Genomic DNA, 22,658 nt, shown 5'->3' with positions numbered 1-22,658 from the left:
TTTATTAGGGTTAAGTTTGAGGTGGTTGGAGAAGAACAAGGATTGGATCTTACTCAGTGTGTTGTTTAGGTGAATAATATCGGCATGGGATTTGATCTTGTGGTACAGTTGGGTGTCGTCCGTATAGAGATGGTAGTTAATTCCTGCTTGTTTCAGAATTCGGGTAAGGGGTTCCGTAAAGAGGCTGAAGAGGGAGGGCGAGAAATTGGAGCCCTGGGGGACGCCTAGGGAGACAGTAGTGGGGTTGGAGAGGCAGTCCGTGATTTTGATTTGTTGTGTTCTGTGTTGGAGATAGGAGAACCATTCGAGGACAAGACCGTTGATGCCAAAGCGTGCTTGGAGTGAGTTAAGAAGGGAGGAGTGGTTAACGGTATCGAAGGTAGCAGAGAGGTCGAGTAGAATGAGTAGGCAGGACTCACCATTGTCAAGGAGCCGGTGGAGGTCATCAACAATATTTAGCAGGGCAGTTTCTGTGCTGCATCCTTTTCTGAAACCGGATTGAAATGAGTCAAGTATGTTAAAATTGTAGATGTGGTTGTCAAGTTGTTGGAGAGCACATTTTTCCAGGACTTTAGATAGAAGTGGGGGATTTGATATAGTTGTTAGGGTTGTTATGTTTATGTATTGATTTTTATTAAGCGCATATATCACCCTGAGGTCTCATAGCGCTATCATGTACTCAAGAAACCAAAGAGTGGAAAGAGAGGAAATCGTGAAAGGCGGGAGGCTCAGAATAACCAGGTTTTAAGGGACTCACGAAATTTCTTATGATCATTTTTTTAGTGCGAAGATGCAGAGGTAAGGTATTCCAAATCATGGGAGCAAGTCTGGAAAATGATCTGCCGCCGTACTTAACGGCACGGATCTTCGGGACAGTTAGTAGCTGTTTACTGGCAGATCGAAGGGTTCTAACTGGCTGATGTCTAGCCAGTTTGTTGGACAGGTAGAGTGGACCCTGTCTATTAAGTGTTTTATGAACCAGACAGCAAATTTTAAAGTTGAGCCGCTTCCAAATTGGGAGCCAGTCAAGGGTCTTCAGGATGGGAGCCAAGGTGGAGCAAAGGGGGACTTTTAAAAATAGACTGGCCGCTGTATTCTGCAAGACCTGGAGCGTTGTTAGGTGTTCTTCGTTTATGGATGTTAGTGGAGAGTTCCCATAGTCCAGGCGGCTTAATATTAATCCCTGGACTAATGGCATGCGAGAGGACAATGAGACCCATTTAAAGATTTTGCGGAGACTGCGCATTAGTCTATAGTACGTGTGAGCCACATGATTGACGTGGTCTGACATAGAAAGCCTATTATCATTTATAACTCCAAGATTGCGGACTGCTGTCTTAGGTGAAGGACATGTGCCTAGGGTGGAAGGCCACCAGTCGTTGGTCCATAACTTTTGTGCATTACTGAAAGTGATTGTGATGCGGCTCCTTCCCTGACCCCACCCGGACCTCCTGTTCTCGGACGCTCACCCTTCTCGGTAACCAGCACAGAGGCGTCCCTGGATACTGCCATGACAACCAGAACCCCTCCCCTCTGTTTCTTTCAGGAACCAATCTGGAGCGGCCTTTTCCCGGAAACACAGCCCCATGACCCCGGAAGTCCCTCCTCAGTTCCGGCCCCGGACCAAGGAAAAGGCGGAAGCGGAGACACAGACAGCGTCGGAGCAGCGATCACGTGGCAGGAGACTTGGACCGAAGCTGACGCAGAGCAGGTGAACAAAGGAGAAGACGTGTGGAGTGAGGACTGGTGGAGTCCCCAGGAGGTGGCTGAAGAGCGGCCGCAACTCACCGGAGAGTTGCGGCGGAGCGTGTGAGTACTAGAGAAACCACCTCTTTTGCACACTAGGTGATTTGTATATACCAGCTCCTCTTTAGTGTCACTTGGCCTGGCACTCACTGTAATATCCTTGTACAGCATGTCACCACTTGTACAGCACTGTGTAAAAAGATTACCCCGTCACAAACCCTCACAGGACACTCTTTTCTTTCCTTCTCTCCCTCTCTTCCTTCCCGATTCCGTCCCGCCTTCCCTCCCTCACGGTCGTTCTTTCTAATCCCTCCACTTTACTCCCGGTGTTGGTTATGGTTTGTGCTATAGCAAGTTTTGGACTAACGGCTCCTTTTGTTTTCTTTTCTCCAATACCTCCGAGGACCACCCCAGCTCCCGACCTCCCCGAAGACCCTACACCCAACGAAGAACCCGGAGAAGACCGAGACGCCATCCGGCGGAATCGTGCCTTTTTCCTACTGTTTCCCACTGTCTCATTGACTCCAAGTGTGCAATAAAAGAAACGCCATTGCCCACTACATCCGGCCTCTTTGCCCGATTTTCCAGCCCGCCGACGTCCCACGGTTACAGTGATTTAGTAGCTGGGTCAACACCCCAATCTGAATGAGGGTGGGGAGAGCTACTGGATGGTCATGCATCTCACTCCCCTCCGGTGACCCAACCCGCTCACTACCGATTGCTGCTGTCCTTGCTGCCCCCTGCTCCCTTAGCCCTTTTGCAGTCAATCGCTGGGTGTGCGCCCCACCACAGTTTCCGCAGGCATGTTTACATTTACAGGACTGTCCTCACTTGCACTCATCCTTCTCATATTTCCAGCAAGTTGTGGTGCACAACTTCTTGGGTTTACTCTCTGTATACGCTTTTGGTTTGTTACCTTGTGCAAACCCATCACACCTCCTGCTGGATCTCATAGTACGAAGAAAGAAATCCCACACGCTCACCCCTTCCCTAGCTGCCACTAAGTGGTTAGTGAAACTTTCTACATTCTGGTTAACCTATTCAATGACTGTCCATGTCTGCATGTTCTTTCTAAAACCCTCCTAATAATAGAACCACGCGTCCCCTTGGTACTTTTGTTGTGCCTCATGTACCTTCTGCTCATGAAGTAAAAGCACAGCTGCACTGTGGAGAACGTTTCGACTAAGAAGCATGCCAGCATCCTAAATGTCCGAGCCAATTGCCAATGGATCTCTCCACCCTAGGCCTGTGCCTGTCCCTCTTCCCATCCTCCTTGTCGTGAGTGATTCATTACAATACTCAGAAGGCAAAGTCTGGCACTGACATATAAAGGTCCAATCCGGGTATAGGTCATCCAATTCCATGCAACAAACTAGAATAGAGTGATATGTGAATTAAGTGGCTTGCCACCAACAAAATCAATGGTAGTAGGGAAAGCAACTTGAACATTATTTAGAGGGTTTGGGTAACATTGGGGAGTGGGTGGGGTCAAGGGAGCAAAAAAAAACACTTGAAAGCAGGGAGTGGGGAAAGCAAGGGATGGGGAAAAGGGTTTATGATGGAGCACAAGCAGTGTGGATGGGGTGTAAGGGTTATACAGCCCACGAGGGAGAGAACTATAAAACATGGACACTCTCATGGAGTGCTGATGCAGAAAGAAAAAAAGTTTCCTGATGTGAGCAGTGAAAGGATTCAAGGCAGCCAGTCAAGAGAATGGTTAAGAGGCTAAGGTCCAGGGGAGGGTTAAACACAAGATGGTCAATGAAAGCTAGCAATTAAGAAGAAAACAAATAATAGTGACAATAAGCCAACCAATGGTAAGCCAGTCAGTAAGTCAGTCAATGGTAAGCAACGTTAAGGCTCTAAGCCCACTGTAAATTTTTGGTATGGTCCACAAGAGATCTTTCGCAATTAGACAACTAAAAGCTGTCAGGTAGGACTGACCTAACAAATTGCCATTCTTGCACTGCCTACCATGAGCCAAATACCAAGGCTGAAAATGAGTGGTGGCCCACAATCGGTCCAGTGTATTGTACCTCCCTACCTGCTTTAGTAAAGAAAGAAAAACACACAACTTCTCGCTAAATGAAAAAGAGATGCTTTAACAACATATGAACATAAAAAACATAAGAACATAAAAAGTCTAACGTGAGCTTTTCTCCTTTCACTAAAAGCACAGTTTTAAATAAAACATAAAACAAGAAAGTGAAAATAGCCCTTATCAAATCTGTCCCATGAGAAATTGCAACCTGGGAATGATCGGGCTGTGTGTGACGCTGTACTGAATACAGCTTTGTTAGCACAAACAAACAGAGTTATCGCCAGTCTTATGCCTATCTTTACACTATGGAGACCAATGAAGTAGCAGGACCCTAAAACAAACTAGGAAAATGGGGCCCTCTGTTCATGGTTAGGTAGCAAGCAAGAAAAAGCCATAACTGAGCACCTTAGGCACCTCACACACTGGGTCCTGGGGCCACTGCACCAGCTGCACAAATGATAGCTACAGCCCAGAGAGAGGAACCCCCTGTGTTCCTTTGAGTGCATGCACTTTGCTTAATTCTAATTGTGTGCATGATTTTTTTCTTTGCTACAATTTCTAGCAATGTAACTAATGTAGTGTCAAACTGACCTTCGGTGTGATTTCCACAGAAGAATGCAAACAGAATCTGTAGTGCAAAATTAAACACACCAAATAGCGTTTAGTAATTTGCTGCAAAAAGATATCAGCACAAGTTTAACAGAAGACAGATGAAAAATGCTATAGCTCAAAAAGTCAAGCAACGAGCAGAAATCCTAACTTCCCTATGATTACTTTCAGGGTTCATAAAATAAACATGAACACATAAAGACCTCCTTTCAGCTGACCTCAGGTCATTTTATACAAATAGATCATAAGACATGAAGGCAGTTCTTGTTGTTGCTCTTTAAACTGCAGCTGTAATCATGCTATATGACCTGCCTTTCAACTTGGGTGCTTTGCCAGCAGACATCACATCACAATTCAACTGTAATAGTGTATTACAGTTGAGCATCCATATCATTTTGTTATTACAGGTGACCAGAGACACCACAACTCACTGGAATAAGGAGATTGGAGACAAGCTTTTATACCGGGATTGCAGGTTCCCATATATTATACACTGCATATTAGAGTGCTCTTTACAGTACAGATTCCACAAGTATTCTGCAAATATGGAACCAGGACTCTTTCATAAAGTGGAGAAAAAGAACAGATTTAATTGGGGCCAAGGGTACATCTATTATCCGACTAAAGGACTAAAATACTCTCTACAGTGCCTGGGACTATATTCCAATAGCCACCTGACAGTTCTAATACGTTATAAAGAAACTCGCCATTTAGGTTCGTTCCTCTATTTGGCAAGGACTCCTCTTTGATTTGCAAGATGTGCATGCCACAGGGGATCTTGCTACCATCAGCACGGCTAAGAAAAGGAGGTACTATTGCCCAGGTCAAGGTTGCTGTTTCCATTAACTCCCGACAGCACGTGTTGTCATTGGTACCTATAGGCTGGGCACAGATCTATGCACTAGCGCAGTTAACACCCTGGACTGTCTTCAAGGACAACATGCCACCATGGGGGTGAACGTCCATCAGTAAATATATTAAGCCTGTTGTACATACGTTGCATAATATGTCTACACAGGGTTAAATGTTAAGATGAGAGATACAACTTGGCTCCAGCACACAAATAGGATTGTTACCTCACATCCACCTAAGGCATCACTGACCCCTGATGGAACCCTCTTGCGGCAACTCTCCCAGGACAGGATCATGACATCACAGCCAGGAGCGAAGTTTGGTCAGTAAGATGGGGGAGCATCAGATTCCACAACCATCCGGCTGGCATATAATGTTAATTAAAATACATTATATGACAAGAAGGGCGCATGAGAGGGACTTAAGACCCATAGGAAAGGGAGAGGAATACGCATTAATAGGAGTACTAAATGAGAGACACAATATTTTGTGTAAACATTTTTAGAGCTCTGTTGTATTTGTATATACCTTTAATTAGCTAGAGTATCCATTTGTCTGTATTCTGTATTCTATGTTCTGTTCCAGATGCTTTGTAGTCAAGCCATTATGATTTGATTACTGGACTTGACAACATCGCATCTGGATCCTTCTTCCGTGTGGGTAATATCTTTTATATTTATATTTACAATAAACCACTTTAACTGAACTTTCAAGACTTATGTTGTATTGCTTATAACATAAATATGGCGACAATGGAATTTGATTTTTCGAAAAAACCCACCGAGGAGTAAGATCGGTATTTATTAAAAAAATCGGAGAACTTTGCGAATTACAAATTGAAGAAACGATCGACATTGGAAAACGTTGCGGATGAATATTGCGGATGAGAAACTTATGGTAAGATTAATTTACCGCATTTGAGCTTCTGAAGACCGTAAGTTTGACAGTTGGTGTGAGCTTACATTTGAATGCCCAGAAGTAATCCGTCAACGGAGAACGAGAGATTGCAGTGCTCAAGGAGGTTAGGGCATCGAATGTCATCACACAGAGACACGCAAGTAACACTCTGCGCGAGAGGAAGTTGTGTTCGTCAATAGGGTCATCACGCAAGATCAAAGAAACGTGACCCTACGCAGCGGCCATCTTGGATTTTGTTTTTCATAGCAACACCATAGTTACCTACAGCGATTTCACCGATACATCGAAGGAATAGGAATACATGCGAATTTCTTTAAAAAGTCAAAGTAAATGAAAGTATTGATCGCTAAAGGTGAATACTAATGTAAAAAGAAGATATTTAAGTGAAATTTTTGAATCTAAAGGTAGTGTAAGTTAATCTTATAAATACAAAGGTGAGAGAACTTTTAAATACTTCATAACGTGTGTGATTATTTAGAAAACTAATTTTAATATTGAGTATGGCACATCAGATTCAACCTTATCAGATAAATCCATTTCTACAAAATCCTGGAAAACCACCTGTTAGATGGCAACAGTGGTTCAAGTCTTTTGAAAGTTATATTATTGCTATAGATGGAAAGGAGTATTCAAAAGACAGAAAGAAAGCTGTACTTTACGGTTTGTTAGGAGATGCAGGGAGAGAGATTTTTGACAATATACCGGAAAGTGAACCTCCACCTGGACAACTTATACCATGGGATGTTTATACAGAAGCAGTAAAAAGATTGGAAAAGAGGTTTTATGAACAACCAAATATAATGGTAGAAAGACATAGTTTTAACAAAAGGAAGCAGATAGCTGATGAAAGTATCGAGGATTATGTATCAAACATACGAATGTTGGCATCTAAATGTGAATTTGGAGACATGCTTGATATATATCTTCGAGATCAGCTAGTCTTTCACTGTTTTTCTAAAAAGGTTCAGGAACGTCTATTGGCTTGTAGAAACCCAACATTAAATGAAGTAATAGATATTGCCATTGGAAATTAAAGATCTTCAGTATCAACAAAAGTTATATCTGGATCTGAGAATACTTCTGATTCAATTTGTGCTGTTACAGGCAAATCAAAAGTAAAAGAAAATAGCAAAGCAAAAGGGAATATCAGTATTAAGAAAAATTTGATATGTTATCGTTGTGGATCAAAAAATCATACTGGAAATAATCCGGCACATGGGAAAAGGTGTGCAAAATGTTTAAAAAAATTGGACATTTTGAAAGCTTATGCAAAACTATTTTTAAAAACAGGAATGTATCTCAAACAAGTGTAAATGTAATAGAAGAGTTGCAAGATGATATCCCTAATCTTATTGTCAATGTTAATTTAGTTGATTCAGATGTTTCATTCAAGGCACCTTTGGGAGTAGCAACAATAGAAAATGTGGAATTAGAAGTAATGGCTGATTCAGGATCCCCGATAACTATTTTAGTTGACACTACATATTTTAAAAAATGGTTTAACAAAAAACTTTTTTTAAGACAGACGTTAATCCAAAAGCGTTTGGAGGACAAGAAATTGACATGGTTGGATATTTTAATTTTAAGGTAGAACTTTTAGGTAGATCAATAACAACTAAAGGTCACGTAGCAAAGAGAGGAAGAGATATAATTGGTTAGCGTGATCTAGGAAGAATGGGAATCATGCTAAAACCAAGTAGTGATACTCCAATAATTCTTGGGGATATTCCAATTTCTTCGGTTGAATTGTGCATTGACAAGAATGTTTCATCTGAATAAGATGTGATTCTAGATAAGTATAAAGAAGTTTTTGTAGCTAAGATAGGATGTGTAAAGGGTGTTGTGCATGAGATCATACTGAAAGATGGTGCATTACCAGTAAAACACAAGGTTAGAAGTGTTCCACTTAGCATTAGACAAGAATTGAAAGCACACTTGGAAGATTTATGTAAAGGTGGGATTATCAAATCCATTGATTCTGCTGAGTGGTTTCAGATGTTGTATTGGCTAACAAAAACATGAAAAATTGCGCATGTGTGCTGATTTGCGCTCATTAAATAAAAACATTTTGGTCGACTGCAACCCATTGCCTTTAATTCAAGAAATGTTAATGGCAATAGGTGAATCTAAACATTTCTCGCTTATAGATCTTAAATCGGCATACCATCAGGTTGTGCTTTCAGAAAAATCTCAAGATTTGACTACATTTGTTACACCCTTTGGTGCCTTCAAATACATGAGGCTTCCATTTGGATTAGCTTCTGCAGCTATTGTTTTTCAGAAGCTAATGGATCATTATTTGGAGACATCAAAGGGGTACAAGCATTCCAAGATGACATACTCATCTTTGGAAAAGGCATAAATGAGCATAATGAAATTCTTGAATGAGTACTTGAGATTTTGCATAAAAGGGGTATGACAGTGTCAAAGGATATGTATAATTTTTTAGTGAATGAATTGGAGTATTTAGGACACTCTATCGCAAAAGAAGGTATTAAACCTAAACAAAATCTCATTGATTCTATTGTAAATGCACCTGCACCGACTGATAAGGACTCACTTAGGTCTTTTTTAAGACTCAGTGAGTACTATGCACATTTTGTGCATGGTTATGCATTTACTGTTGAACCACTAAGATGTTTGACAAGAAAGAATGAGAAATTTGATTGGAAAACTGAACATGAGGAAGCATTTAAGAAAACTAAAGAGATGATTAAGAATGCACCAGTTTTACAACCTTACACTTGTGGAGTAAAATGTACAGTCACTGTGGATGCGAGTTCAGTAGGACTTGGAGGAGTTCTTACTCAGAACTTGAAAGGGAAAGAAAACACAATTGCATTTATTTCAAGAACAGTAAGCAAAGCAGAATCAAACTATAGTACAAACGAGAGGGAAGCGTTAGCCTGCTCATGGTCTGTAGAGAAGTTTAAAAGTTATTTGTGGGGTAGTCATTTTGATCTATTAACAGATCATAAACAACTATTATTTTTAATGAATGGAAATGGAACTGGCTCAGCATCTTCGAGATTAGTTAGAATCATTTCTAAATTGCAAGAATATGATTTTGAAGTTAAGCACATATCTGGGGGTGCAAACTTTAGAGCAGATTGCTTATCAAGACTGCCTGTTAACAACACATTTGAAAAGTCAGAATGCTGTGATGATGAAGAATGTGTTGTTGTGTCAGCCACAGATGCATCGCAAAATTCTATGGGGGTGTTTTCTGAAAAGGATTGGCTACATGGTTACAAGAATGATGATGTACTGATTAAAGTCAAAACATGTATTACTAATGGGTGGCCACCATTAAGGAATTTAGAGAAAAATTTGATTCCTTTCCAACAAGTGTCCACAGAGCTAACAGTTGAAAATTATATTGTAACGAGAGGTGGACTTGTTGTGCCACCTAAGAATCTTATTAATGGTTTGGTTAAGAAAGCACATATAGGTCATTCAGGTATGTCTGGAGCAAAGAAAATGATAAGAAAATATTACTGGTGGCCAAGTATGGATTCTTATATGGATCAGTTTGTGAACAAATTTGCAGAGTGTTTATTATCAGACAAACATTGGAAGAATACCAAAACTGCTACATCTACAAATACATTACCAGATCAGCTTTGTGAAAAATTGGTAATAGATTTTTCAGGGCCTTACAATATTTTGAGTGCAGACATGAAATATTTAATTGTATTGACAGATTATTATTCAAAATGGATTGTCTATGATTTTGTGAGTTTTTCAACAACTGATGTTGTAATTGAGTTTTTAGAAAAAATCTATTGTGTTGAAGGGGTTCCAAAAAATTGTGTGTCAGACAATGGCACACATTTTGTTTTTTTAAAAATGGTTGATTTTCTTGAAAAAAATGACATTAAGCATGAAAAGTCTACATTGTATTTTCCATCAGCTAATGGATTAATTGAAAGAGCAAATAAGTTTTTCAAAGAGGGAATACAAACGGCTTTATATTCTGGCTTGATGAAAGAAAACATATTCAAGAGAAAGTGTGGAGTTATTTAAACACTCCACATTCTATCACAGGTTTTACACCTGTTTTCTTATTGAAAGGTAGAGATGCAAAAGATGTAGGGAAACCAGTATTTGATAACAGTATGTTTTCGTTAAGGAAAATTGAAGATTTAAAAGCAGAGAGATCTATTGATGAATGTGTTAGAAATAATTTTGAAAAGAGATATAAATTAAGATTAAAGATACCGGTTAAGGAAAAAAAATATATGTGACAGGAGATTGGGTTATTATTAGAAAACCTAAAAAAGTAAAGAAAGGAGAATCTAAATATAGTTATCCACAACAAATAGTTAGAGTTTCAAATTCATCTGTGATGATTAAAAATAAAGGTTGGTGGAACAAAAGTGCTGTCATAAAGATAGAACCATTAAAAAAAAAATATTATGATGGAAAAGATTCGTGAGAAAGAAAAATCTGAAGAGTCATCATTTTTGTGTTTTGAGGAAAATTCATTTGAATATCCAAAAGAATCTTTGAAATGACATACTAATGTTTCTGATGTGTTGGATCAAAATGTTCAATATGAAAATGAGAAGATTGGTTGTAATGGTCATAATCTACAGGATGATTCAAATATTTCACTAGATGATATAAATAAATCTGCAAATTGTTTTGATGAAATTCAAATGGAAAACATCACTTCAAATTCAAGATGTGATTCAAATTTGGGTGTTGGTAAAAAAAATGTTGTAATGCCTGCAAAGTTTAATGATTATTACTTGTATTAATTTTGTATTGTTTATTTTGTTTTGTTTATTACTTGTATTACATTTTTATTGTTTATTTTGTTTTGTTTTGTTTATGGGAAGGATATGTTGTATCTGTATATACCTTTAATTAGCTAGAGAATCCATTTGTCTGGATTCTGTATTCTATGTTCTGTTCCAGATACATTGTAGACAAGCCATTATGATTTGAATACTGGACTTGACAACATCGCATCTGGATCCTTCTTCCTTGTGGGTTAATATCTATTATATTTATATTTACAATAAACAACTTTAACTGAACTTTCAAGACTTATGTTGTATTGCTTACAACAGGCTTTCAAAACAGAGATGAGAGTGTGTGCGTTTCTGTCAGTGAGTGTATGCAAAAATCACAGGTGAAATCCGACAGACACCTCACCATACCCGACTGAAAGCACCTGTACCCAACTATACATCGGAGTTAAAAAAAAAACATATGGGGGGGGGGGAGGGTGTAACACCCCAAACACCTCCCCTGTATCCCGTTGCCCCCTGAAGCTAAGCTCCTGATCACAGCGCAGACAAACCAGGCAATGGCCACCAGATCACAGACCAGTCAAAATGCTAAGTGAATTGTCCAACTGTCTTCATCCTGACCATAACGCCACGAGAGGAGGCAGCCGTCAGCATGCTCTGTGGGGCAGAGCAGAGGCGAGGCAGCTCCGAGGCAGGCTGCTCAGCTTCGGTAACGCGGACTGCGCTAGCAAAGATCGCACACACAAAAAACTAATTTCAATCCCAGGTTGTGAGAGGGGCCAATTTCTTTAAATCCTCTTGGATTTGGCCTGTTCTACAACCAAACCGGGCTTCGGAGGCACGCAGGTCTTTCGAATAATGTCATTGCACCGCGCGCGAATGGTAATGCCATCTCGATTCCGAATGCTGGCGTTTCACGCTAGTGAGACTGCACAGAGAAACGTGCCGACGTCATACGCGCGCACGGCCTCAAATATCTGTGCCGAAAGAAGTTGGTAGGAAGGGATGGTTGAAGGAGGTAGGGGCACGCTTACAAAACAGTTACATTTAAACTCTAATCTGTAAGAAACACTATTAGACCCTTAATGGCCATATAAATAACTCACTTTACGACTTGTCAAAGCTCACAGCTGCTGTGTACTGAGGCCATAGCTCGGCCGCAGTGTCCTGCCAGGCCTTGGACCAGAGTCAGGGTTTTCCTGGTGCTCCAAAAGGGTTGTAAAGTCCATTTCGTGTAAAGAGCTGTAGGCCCTTCCACCCAGATGAGTGAATGCAAACTCCACGAACGTGTCTGCTGACACTTTTCAACCATCTGAACCCCTTGACAAAGAACCCTATCAGTTGAATAGAATGCTTGTCTGCCAACAAGTCAACTCCCATAGCTGCCAGGGATTCACTAATTATATTAGAACATGGAGGGGCGAAGTCAAGATAGCTACCTTTTAGGCACTGTACCACCCTCCCTGTGCAATCCCAAGTGGAGCAATAAGTATTCATATCCTTTTGAGTTTGGAAGCTGGAGGGTTGTACAACTTTTGGAGGTACCTACCGTTTAGGACGGACTATTCACTAGTTTAAAAAAGGGCAGATGGCCTTACTAGAGATTTTCTGGCGAAAAATAGTGGACTGACGTCCTGGGCCATTTGGAAGGCAGCAGATGAGTGCTGAAGTGAAAGGACCAAACCAACAATTGAGTGGGGATATAAAGCCAAAAACACTGTATAGAGGACAGCATGAGGAATTCGTGCAAAAGTGAAGGAATAGATACATGACCGGGCAGAGAAATCATTACTGATGTGGTGGCATAGACTGCAGCTGTAGATCAGATTGCTAGACACCATTACTAAACTCAGCAGCATCCACCCTAGCTACAACATATGCTTGATCTGAAGCGCAACCAACCTCCCGTTTCGGTTTTGATAAGAGTCATCCTTGAAAGACACTCATGTCAGCTATTTCTTGAGTTCTGAATGTACTTAAATACACCAAAGGCTTTTGGTCTGTTTATAACTCAAACTGACCCACAAATAGTTTTTGAATTTGTCGACAGCCTATACACAAGCTAGAACCTTCCTCTCAGAAGTGCTGTAGTGTTGTTCAGTAACTTTCAACGAAAAAGACAAAAATGCTCTAGTTATTTATTTACCAGCCATTACCTGACTCGGCACTCGGTACCAGCGCTGGCACCAACTGTGACACAACATTTTGCGCCTGCCATACAAGAATTCAATGCTAGAGCACTGAGAATCACTTTTTTTTAACATCCTCTGAAATATTTTCATGTGTTTCTCCAAATAAACTTCTCTTTCCTTCTCAACATTTTAATCGCTCTGTCCACACAACAGATCCACACACGTCTTATCTAATATATACTAAGAGACCTCAAGAAGTCTTTGTCAGTGAGTCTCTGTTCGTATATAATTGTCTTGACCAAGTACGTTCTGGGCGTCATACCTTCTGAAGACAAAGAGTCACACATAATCCACTTTGGCAGTCAGAAACCTGCACTTTTACTTTCCAATTGTCCAACCTTTATTCCTTAAAATAGAGAATACATTTGCCAGTCTGAAATTGGATTTCTACTGTGTGTTTCTTCTGTGTGTTTGTAAAAAACAATATGCCATTGTGGAGAGCTTGAACCCCTGGAACATCTTTTAGCATTGTATCCATGAACTTTTGAAAAATACTTGCACTGGATGCAAACCTGAGAGACAGCTGTAAATATTTAAAAGCACAAAAGGGTGTAAGGAATGTGATATACCTCTGCATCTTGAAATAAGTCAACCTGGTAATAATCTGTTCTTAAATTGATTGGGGGAAAACGTGGCATTACCGAATTGGGCTAGCATCTCTTGTACATTCAATAAGGTGTGACAATCCACCACTATATTTTATTCAAACTTCTTAAATCTGTACACAAATACATCTCACCAGATTACTTTCCTGTGATAACAACTGCCAACTCCCACTCTGAAGAATAAGCTGGCTGTATGATATTATCAATAGATAGTTTATCAAATAGATCTTTCAATTTGCAATGCACACTTATGGGCACAATCATAACCTTTTGTGCAACTAGCACATTTCTTTGTGTAAACCAATCCTTTGCCAAAAGCCATTTACAATGCCTACTTTGTTCTCAAATACCTCACTATAACTTTTAAGATGATCTAACCCAACAAGGTTTCCTATATAGCTTTCCTCTACAATTATGACGAGGTATACTGGATTCTCTTGGACTTACTCTCACATATATTGTAGAGATAATGTTGCTGCCTTTAAACAGCAAGTTCACCTACAAATACCCCAAAATATCGACATTGAACTCTACAAGGTTTGACATCAGTTTCCCCTTCCATCTCTTCTCAAAAGTAACATCAACTCAGATGACAATATATTTTTACTCAGCTTTTATACTTATCTATACATTGCCGATATGAACCTTCTACAAGAGTCCTTTAGATGTAAGACCTTTGCTTTGAAATCCGAAAGTAAGCACTAATTTAGAAATCCCTGAGTCTGTTTCATCATTCATAAAACGTTTTACAGGCAAAAAGTTGTTACCTTTACAGACCTTAGCAATAATGGCCCTCTTTTGTGCACTTAATACAACGTTTACCTTGTACTGGGCAAAATTCCAAACGTGACCTCCAGCCAGAAATGTAACAGAGAGTGGAATTTGGTCTCACTAATGACTTATCTTCTTTTTTTATCTTGAACATTAACAACATTCACTTGCATGGACAAGCCCTCCTCTCGACTGGATATTTTGTAGACACATTAGCCTCGGAGTCCCCTTATAAATTGGGATATTTTATCCCAATGATGGATTTCTACAACAAAAACAACTCAAAATAAACTAGCATCTCACATAAGTATCAACAACATTTTCAAAAAAACTGAGCGCAACTAAAACTACATCCAGTTTTGTTGCTAAAAATTCAACCACAGTTTCATCACTGCATTAACGTCTAGAAAAGAAATTGCGTCTCTCACTGGCTCACCCCAAGTTGTTAAATAACAAGGCTCTTTCCTGTTAGAGTCCTACCTTTAACTGTCATTGCCTATTAAACATTTTATAATGCCTTTAATCAATACTTCAATTTCATCACAGGTTTTTAAAGGGACTGAAGAAGTCGAGGTACAATACAAAAGAAATATGTTTATGGCCGTGTACCTCCTGTAATTAAAGGCATTCAAAGAAGACAACAGGGGTTGCCTGGAATTGTCTTGTTACTTACCGGTAATCTTCATTACCCCGATTAAGGTACTCCTCGTCCCAGTCCTAACAAAGTGAAGCAGTCCTGCCTCCAACCAGTCAATCAAAACGCTTAAAAACAAAAAGCCAAAGGTCACATAAACCCCTCCCACCCACCGCCATGCCGGTTATCAACAAGTCCCAGACACAAACACAGCGGGAAGGAGGGAGGGAAGAGAACTGGGACGAGGAGGACCCATTAGGGGGTAATGCCATAAATACCGAATCACAAACTCTGCTTGACTAAGAGGCGCTTGACAGCATAATGCACGTGTAGGAAATGCATGTCATACAAAACTCGAGGTAGCTACCAAGAGCTTGTACCACATGCTGTTGTAACAAGAGCTAGTTAGCTCTTGCAGGTATACAGACTTTTCACCAATACGGCGGTGGAGATGTGATGTCAGGCAAGTGTTACTGATATCTCCAGAATGGCGTATGGATGTACTCGATGTACGCTCTAGGTAAACGTTCCTCATTTATTACTTCTAATAGGGCCTTGACTTGCAAACATACTGACAGACATCAATTCTTGGCAAATTGTCACGACGGTGCTTGCAGGTTTCTCCCAATCCAACAGGTAAAGGTGGAAATAAAGAAATCTTCACACATCATTTATACCAAAATCCACCATGTCATTGTGACGCAGGAAAAAAGAAGAAAATAAATGCTGCTCAAACTAGTGACAGGATCCTCACAATGTCAGGTCAAAACAGTCTCCCAATGCGAAAATGTTATGTGCTGAGAAAGAAATGACCATGAAGAGTCGAGTCAAAGTGGTAGGTAAGAATAATTCATAATGAAGGCCTCTGTAAGGTATTCCAGTCAGAATGAATGTGAAAGTAGAACACTCGATCCTCGGATCACACAGTAATCCGAGATCATACCAAGGTTCCAACAACTGCAATGTAGATAAACAATTGGCCTGGAAAGGGAATAAATGTAATACATGTAATAGAAAAGAATGTAAGCAATGAGACGCAATACATCAAAGAAATGTTTGCAGTGAGATGTAACAGGCTCTTGAAGGAACTATTTTCTGATTAGAATTATGCATGCATATCAACATAAATTAATTGCAATTGAAACAAAAACAATGATCTTTAGAAATCAATTTTTCTGGCCTATGCATAGTTAGGCTTCAACTCCATCTTAGAAAAGATGTCTGCTGTCTGATAATGATCATTGTAACTGATTACATTGCCTCGATTATTGGCTTGTAGGTTGCACTGTTGTAAAACATCAGGGAAACAATAATGAATTAGACTGATACAAAAAGAACCCCTGATTACAAGAGCAGTGCATTGTTAGGTTGCTTGGACCTTTAATTTAGGAGCAGACAAGTAAACAAAATTGATGTCAACTTATAAGTCCTCCTGTTTGGGCAAGTATATTCCAGAACTGCAAGTTTTCACTTGTAGTGTCACAACTGAATTGTATGTTCATTTTTCTGTGTAACAGTTTTGGTTCAGGTATGTTGGGTGGGTTTTATGTACTTTTTATGTATAATTTGTTTGTAACAAGCTCCTGTGTATGATGAATTTTAAAGTGACATGACTAAAATGATAAATATTTGATGACCTCTATTATCAAATAGTGTTCATAAAAAATTGAGTGTGTATACATAGTCAGTCAGTATTGGCATTTTTGTAGTTGTTGACTTTTAGAAAGTGAGCATTTTCTTGCCTAACCATTCTATGCCTCTGACTATCTGTAGAATCCAAGTCTGGGTGGGCTGACAGTTGGGCTCTTGTGCATTCACTCGACACAGTCACACAAAGGGAGCTGAGGTGTGCCTTGCCTATCCTGATGGGCCATCACCAGGCTGATGGGCTTTACTGAGCTAGTGCGGTGGGAGGAGTTGTCACTGACACCTTAATATGGCTGTGCTTGTGGTCACACAAAGCTGTCTCCACACCCCTGTAGTGTGTCTGGAGCCAGGTTGGGGAAAGGCATGCTCTTGTGCCCTATAAAGACTTTCCTTTGAAGTGTGCCTCCTTCAAAGGCAGAATGAGGTATAAGTATTGGACCTCTGACACCCCAAAATCGGAAAACTTCTGGACTAAAGAGCATTCTGTCAGGAAGAAGAGCTGGATGCTGTAGGAAGGCCTGTCACTCTGCCTGTTGGCTTGTTGTGCTGGGTTGCTGCTTGTTCCTTCTGTCCAAGAAGTGAGAAGACTGGACTTTGCTTTCTGAATCCTGCTTCTAAGGTTCTCCAAGGGCATGTGTGTGCTTGCCTCCTTTTAAGAAGTCTTAGGGCCATGAAAGACTTCACCTGCATCTTGTTAACAGCACCTGGATTTCTCTGCTGGGTGTCCAGATTGCCAAGTGGTGCCACCTCCAGTTCCTGGGTGCTTGGAATCATATGGCTGGTGCTGCAACTCAAGAAAAGTAACATCAACACTGTCAATGACACTGCTGTCTGCACTGGAGCAAAGGGCACCGCTCGTGAAGAGCACAACGCACTACCCTGACTTACACTGCAGCCCTGATGTTGCTGACGGCAGCAACTTATCGACGAAAACCTCGTCATCAAGGCCGCTAGTTGCACTGGAGCAGAGGGCACCGCTCGTAAAGTACACGATGCACAGCCTTGACTTACTGATGCCAGCACCTCAACAGCATCATCGCTGACCCGATAACCAACGTGGGTGACCCCCGGAACTCATTAACACCGCACAGTCGTAAGAAAAACGCCACCTCGCCACCAACGCTGAATCACCTCCCCTGCGCAACAGTAATTAACTGACGCTGCACCAGCGACGCCTAACCTCCCTGTAGCCTTGCAATGTCTGTTTTCATCGCTTTCAAGGTACTGTCACTGGAGGTCCATGTGACTCTGTGGTTGGCCCGCGCTCCTTGCAGACAGCACCGAACTGTTGGATTAGTACATGTCATGATGTCGTGATAGCCCTGGTTGGAGCTATTGTTTTAAATGAGCTATATTTTTAAAGTAATCTTTTTTAAAGTGATATCTTGAATTGTGTATGTTGGATTGTTGTCAGATGAATAATTGGCTATTTTTCTAAACTGGTGTTGACTCATTTTGTAGTGTTTTCACTGAGGTAATGTATGTATGTACAAATGATTTATATATTGCCTCCGAGATAAGTCTGACTGCTCATACCAAGCTAACAAGGGGGGAGCAGTGTAATCCTCTAACCCGGACTATAATGAGGGTTCCTACTTGGACCGGGTGCAAACCACTACCAACTAAAGTTCCCGTTCCTAACAGGTTGAATATGTTCTAATTGAAATTGGTATTCATTCTTTGGTGCACAGGAAGAAATGCTCTAATCAGGAGGGGATAACCAATGGACAAGAATCTGCCTTGGTATGAATTGTGATTGCCATAAGCCTTAAATGTACTGATTCTGTTGCTATTAAATTGCCAAACGATTTCCTTAGTTTTCCTCTTTTATTAGATTGAGCAGGCAGGATTTATTTTATCTGCATGGATGGTAGTGGCAAGAGGAATTGAGTAGATTTCTGTTAAAAAAGTAGTTGTGCTGCAGATGGCTGTCTGACGCAGATATTGGTGAGATGTTGCAGCGAGTCGCCCTATTTGCCACTTTAGAGCACGCTGTGTTTGGTTGACTTTTGCCATAGCCGTGCTTTAATTGGTTGTTTGTTATGTGAATACTTTGATCTGGAAAAATGGGTGCTGTATTTATAAAGCCCAAAGTTTCTGAAGTTGTTCCTATTATGGAATGTGAAAAGGTTCAGCCTGAAAATACTTCTGCATCTGAAAGATGACGGGCATCGGGTTTCATGGGTGTGTGGACAAAAGGCTGTTGCAAGTTCACATCTGGTGAAAGGGACATCCAATTAATTTCCTTTAGAGGGTAGTTTTAATTTTAGAAAGCTTGTTTACCGGAGGTACATGTTTGAGAGAAAGCCGCAACATAGATCTACACACTTTGAGGCATTACATGAATTGGATTGAGTGGCCATTGTGGAGGAAAGAAATGGAATGAAGTAGCAAGTAAGAAATACATTGAGGCTAGAATCTAGGTGGCCAAAAATATTTACAAAGGGGGTGGTGATGGACAGAGTATTCTGAATTAAGCAGAACACTCCTACCCAGTCCACAGATCAGGGCTTGATCCATCACCGTTTTTTGGTTCACTGCACCATCCCAGTTCAGAACCTGGCTATATGCAAATTAGTCTGTTCCTGACCCAGTGCATCATGGGAACAGGGCAGACCAAACTACCAAGCCAATTCTTCACCAGGGCCGGACTGGGAACTGAAAGCAGCCCTGGCAAATTTTGCCAGACCAGCCCCCGTCCGGCGCGTAGCTAGCCAGCCCCCGTCCGGCGCATGAACAAGCACTTATCTTATCAAAGTTTTATAAAGCGCTCGCACACCCAAGGGTTTCATGGCGCTAACCAACAGGACGCAAACACTACTGAGGGGACCATCCTACACTAGGCCGTCGCTTGGGTAAACAGCCATGTCTTTAATAGCTTCCTGAATGGAAGAAGAGAGGTACAAGAACGAATTTCCAAGGGAAGAGAATTCCACAGCTTGGGTGCAAGGGTGGCGAACCTGCGGCCTCCCTTGCGTGCTAGCTTATAACGAGGAGTGATCAAAAGGGTATGAGAAGCAGACCGGAGGCTACGGGAGGGGGTATATCTAAGAAGAAGTTTCTGAATGAACTTAGGACTACGAGTGTGAAGAGATTTGAAGACTATGCAGGCCAATTTGAAGGTGACACGGTGTTGAATAGGGAGCCAATGAAGTTGCCTCAGCAGAGGTCTGGCTGACTGCCATCGCAGGAGGCGGTGTATCAGTCTAGCCGCCTGATTTTGTGCCATCTGCAGACTTCTACTGAGTGTGACAGGGAGGCCGAGATAGATGGCGTTGGCGTAGTCTAATTGAGACAGCACCAGTGCTCTGACTACCTGGGTCCGTGCTGATTGAGTGAGGATCTGACAGATCTTTCTAATTTTTCGCAGTAGAAAAAAGCAGGTGGACACAACAGAGTTGACCTGAGGTTTTAAGGAGAGCTCGCTGTCAATGAGTACCCCTAGGCTTTTGACTGATTTAGAGGGGACAGGTGGAGGACCTAATTTAGAAGGCCAGTAATGAGGGCCCCAAAATGATTGACTATTGCCGAACAAGACTAATTACGTCTTGCCCGGATTTAGCTTGAGTTGCATCAATAGATCTGGCTATGCTTCTTACGTGGGGAGGGGGGGAGAGAGGGAGACAGAAGAAGAGAAAGGGAGAAGTAGAGGGGGAAACAGAGGAAGAGAATGAGAGAGAGGAAGGAGTGGAATGAGAGAAAGATGGGGAGAGGGATGGAAAGAGATAGAGAGGGATGGAAAGAGATAGAGAGAGGGAGGGGGAGAGGTAAGAGAGAAGGAGGTGGAGAGAGAGAGAGGAGAGGGAGAAAGAGAGAGGGGAGACATAAATACAGGGATATAACATCTAATACAGATCTGTTCTTTCCAGCAGGCACATTAACCATCAGCGCTACTTTGGGGCGAGTCAAGACTGTCACTAGATACAACTCCTGATCGATCTCTCTCTCTAGCAGGAACATTAATCACAAGAGTTATCTTTACAATTGCATTGTTGCCGAAAGCTGGACACACAAGGAACTCTGCAGCAGGTGCTTTTAAATCTTAAGTTATTGCGACACTGCACATTTCACATGCACACATTATTAACTATCTGTGACCTTAAACGCTGCCACATGAATCGCTCTTCTTTTTAAACATCAAGTCTTGGTTGGACCTTTACATTCCACCGCCCATTCCTCCACTTCTGGCTTGGACATAGTATTTCAAACCTTGGAGCAGTTCTTTCTAAGCCTTCATAGCTGATCGGTGCCACTTTGTGCTGAACCCAGCGGAAGCGTCACTTCTTAAAATGACCTGCCCTCTCTTTTTAAAATGTCTCCCACCACCAAATCTAGCCTCAGAAAACCAGTTCCATTAATTCCAAAAATGAACCCCCCAACAACAATCACAAAACACAGAATGTTATATCCCATCATACGTCCCACACCTCTAAGAATTAGAATTTGTACTTCATAGAACACGGAGCACACGTCTCCCATTGAAAGGCCTGCCGTTCTACTCAGCCACTGATGCTTACGCCTGTATATCTAGATACATATGGGTCTTTGAAGCTGCTATCTAAGACTATATGTTGCTCTGGCACATTTTAAAGATCCTAACTCACATGCCACAGTCCTTATTGTCTTCTGTGCACACGTGTCATTTAAAATAATCCAACACTTTATTCTATAACATTATCGTAATGGTATTTCCCTTGCCCAGTCCTCCCTTCTGTTCAGTGTGGTACTGTGGTATGCAGTCGCGGCTGGCATTGACTATGAGGGGTGGTGGTGGTGGAAATGGGCGGTGGGTAAAAAAAGGCCCTTCCTAAAGTTTCTGACAGACTTTCCGCTCTGAGCATGCGCTGCCTTATTGCTCGGAGATCCGTGCTCGCCATGGACAAGCTATGAGACTCTTTGTATTTCAGTCTGGAACACTACTCTGCATTTCACTGTGCTGAGGTCAGCAACAGCCTACACTTCATAGTCCTTTCCAATTTAGAAGCGAAAACAAATTGTCAAATAATCACAGACACTGCCTATTATGTAAAGCACCTCTTATTCAGGACCCAGGAGAGACAGCAACAGTAATACGCCTCCTTCTCAAGTGTTTCAATCAGTCCCCTTGTCTTCAAAAATATAGCCAATCTTCTACCTTTTAGTGGGCTATTCTGTTTGAACGGCTCCGTTTTGTGGGACTCTCGGTCCGTCTAACATCAGCAAGAGCAACTAATTAACCTGGTGCCCAACCAGTCACAGTCCACAGTGAAACGCTGCAATAAATAGCCTTTGCATCAGAAACTGTGGAACAAAATCCAAGATGGCTGCTGTTCGGCCTGGTATTACTTCCCACCCACAGAGTAACCAGTAGAATCACGAGTTGATTTCGGAGGGTTTCCTCAGAAATAGAGAATGTCCCTGGCTGCATTTGGTGCATAAACTCCAAAGAGTTACAAGGGGCTTTTCTTTGGGGGCAGAGTGCCACCCTCATTAAAGGCTCTGTGCCCTGAGACGCTTTAAGTTCTTGACCTTATGCCAGTCAGTAAGAGGCAGACCAGTGCTCTCTAACGTCATGCCCTGGTGAATGAATGAACTGAGAGTGATTAAGGGCAGATTATACTGTGTCAGAATTGCGTTCCACTGCCAGCCTCAAGTTTGGTTTGTCAGCATGGGCACTCGCCAGCCTGAAAGTCGAGACTTTCAATAATGCAGCATGCGGAATTTATTAAAAGGTGCTGGCATGCATACAATATGTGATTGTTTCACATACACAGTCACTGTGATGAAAACATATTTATATTGTTTCCTGTGGGCCCAATTCTGAAAGCTTTTAGCGCACTTAAACAAGGCGTTTCCCATATAGGGGCTAACCACGATTTGAGCAGTAATAATGGGATGGTAAGT

This window comes from Lissotriton helveticus, chromosome 3_1 (assembly GCF_964261635.1).
Source record: "Lissotriton helveticus chromosome 3_1, aLisHel1.1, whole genome shotgun sequence".
Lineage (NCBI taxonomy): Eukaryota > Metazoa > Chordata > Amphibia > Caudata > Salamandridae > Lissotriton > Lissotriton helveticus.
The sequence above is the reverse complement of the archived record's forward strand: the minus strand, read 5'-3'. Positions refer to the sequence as shown.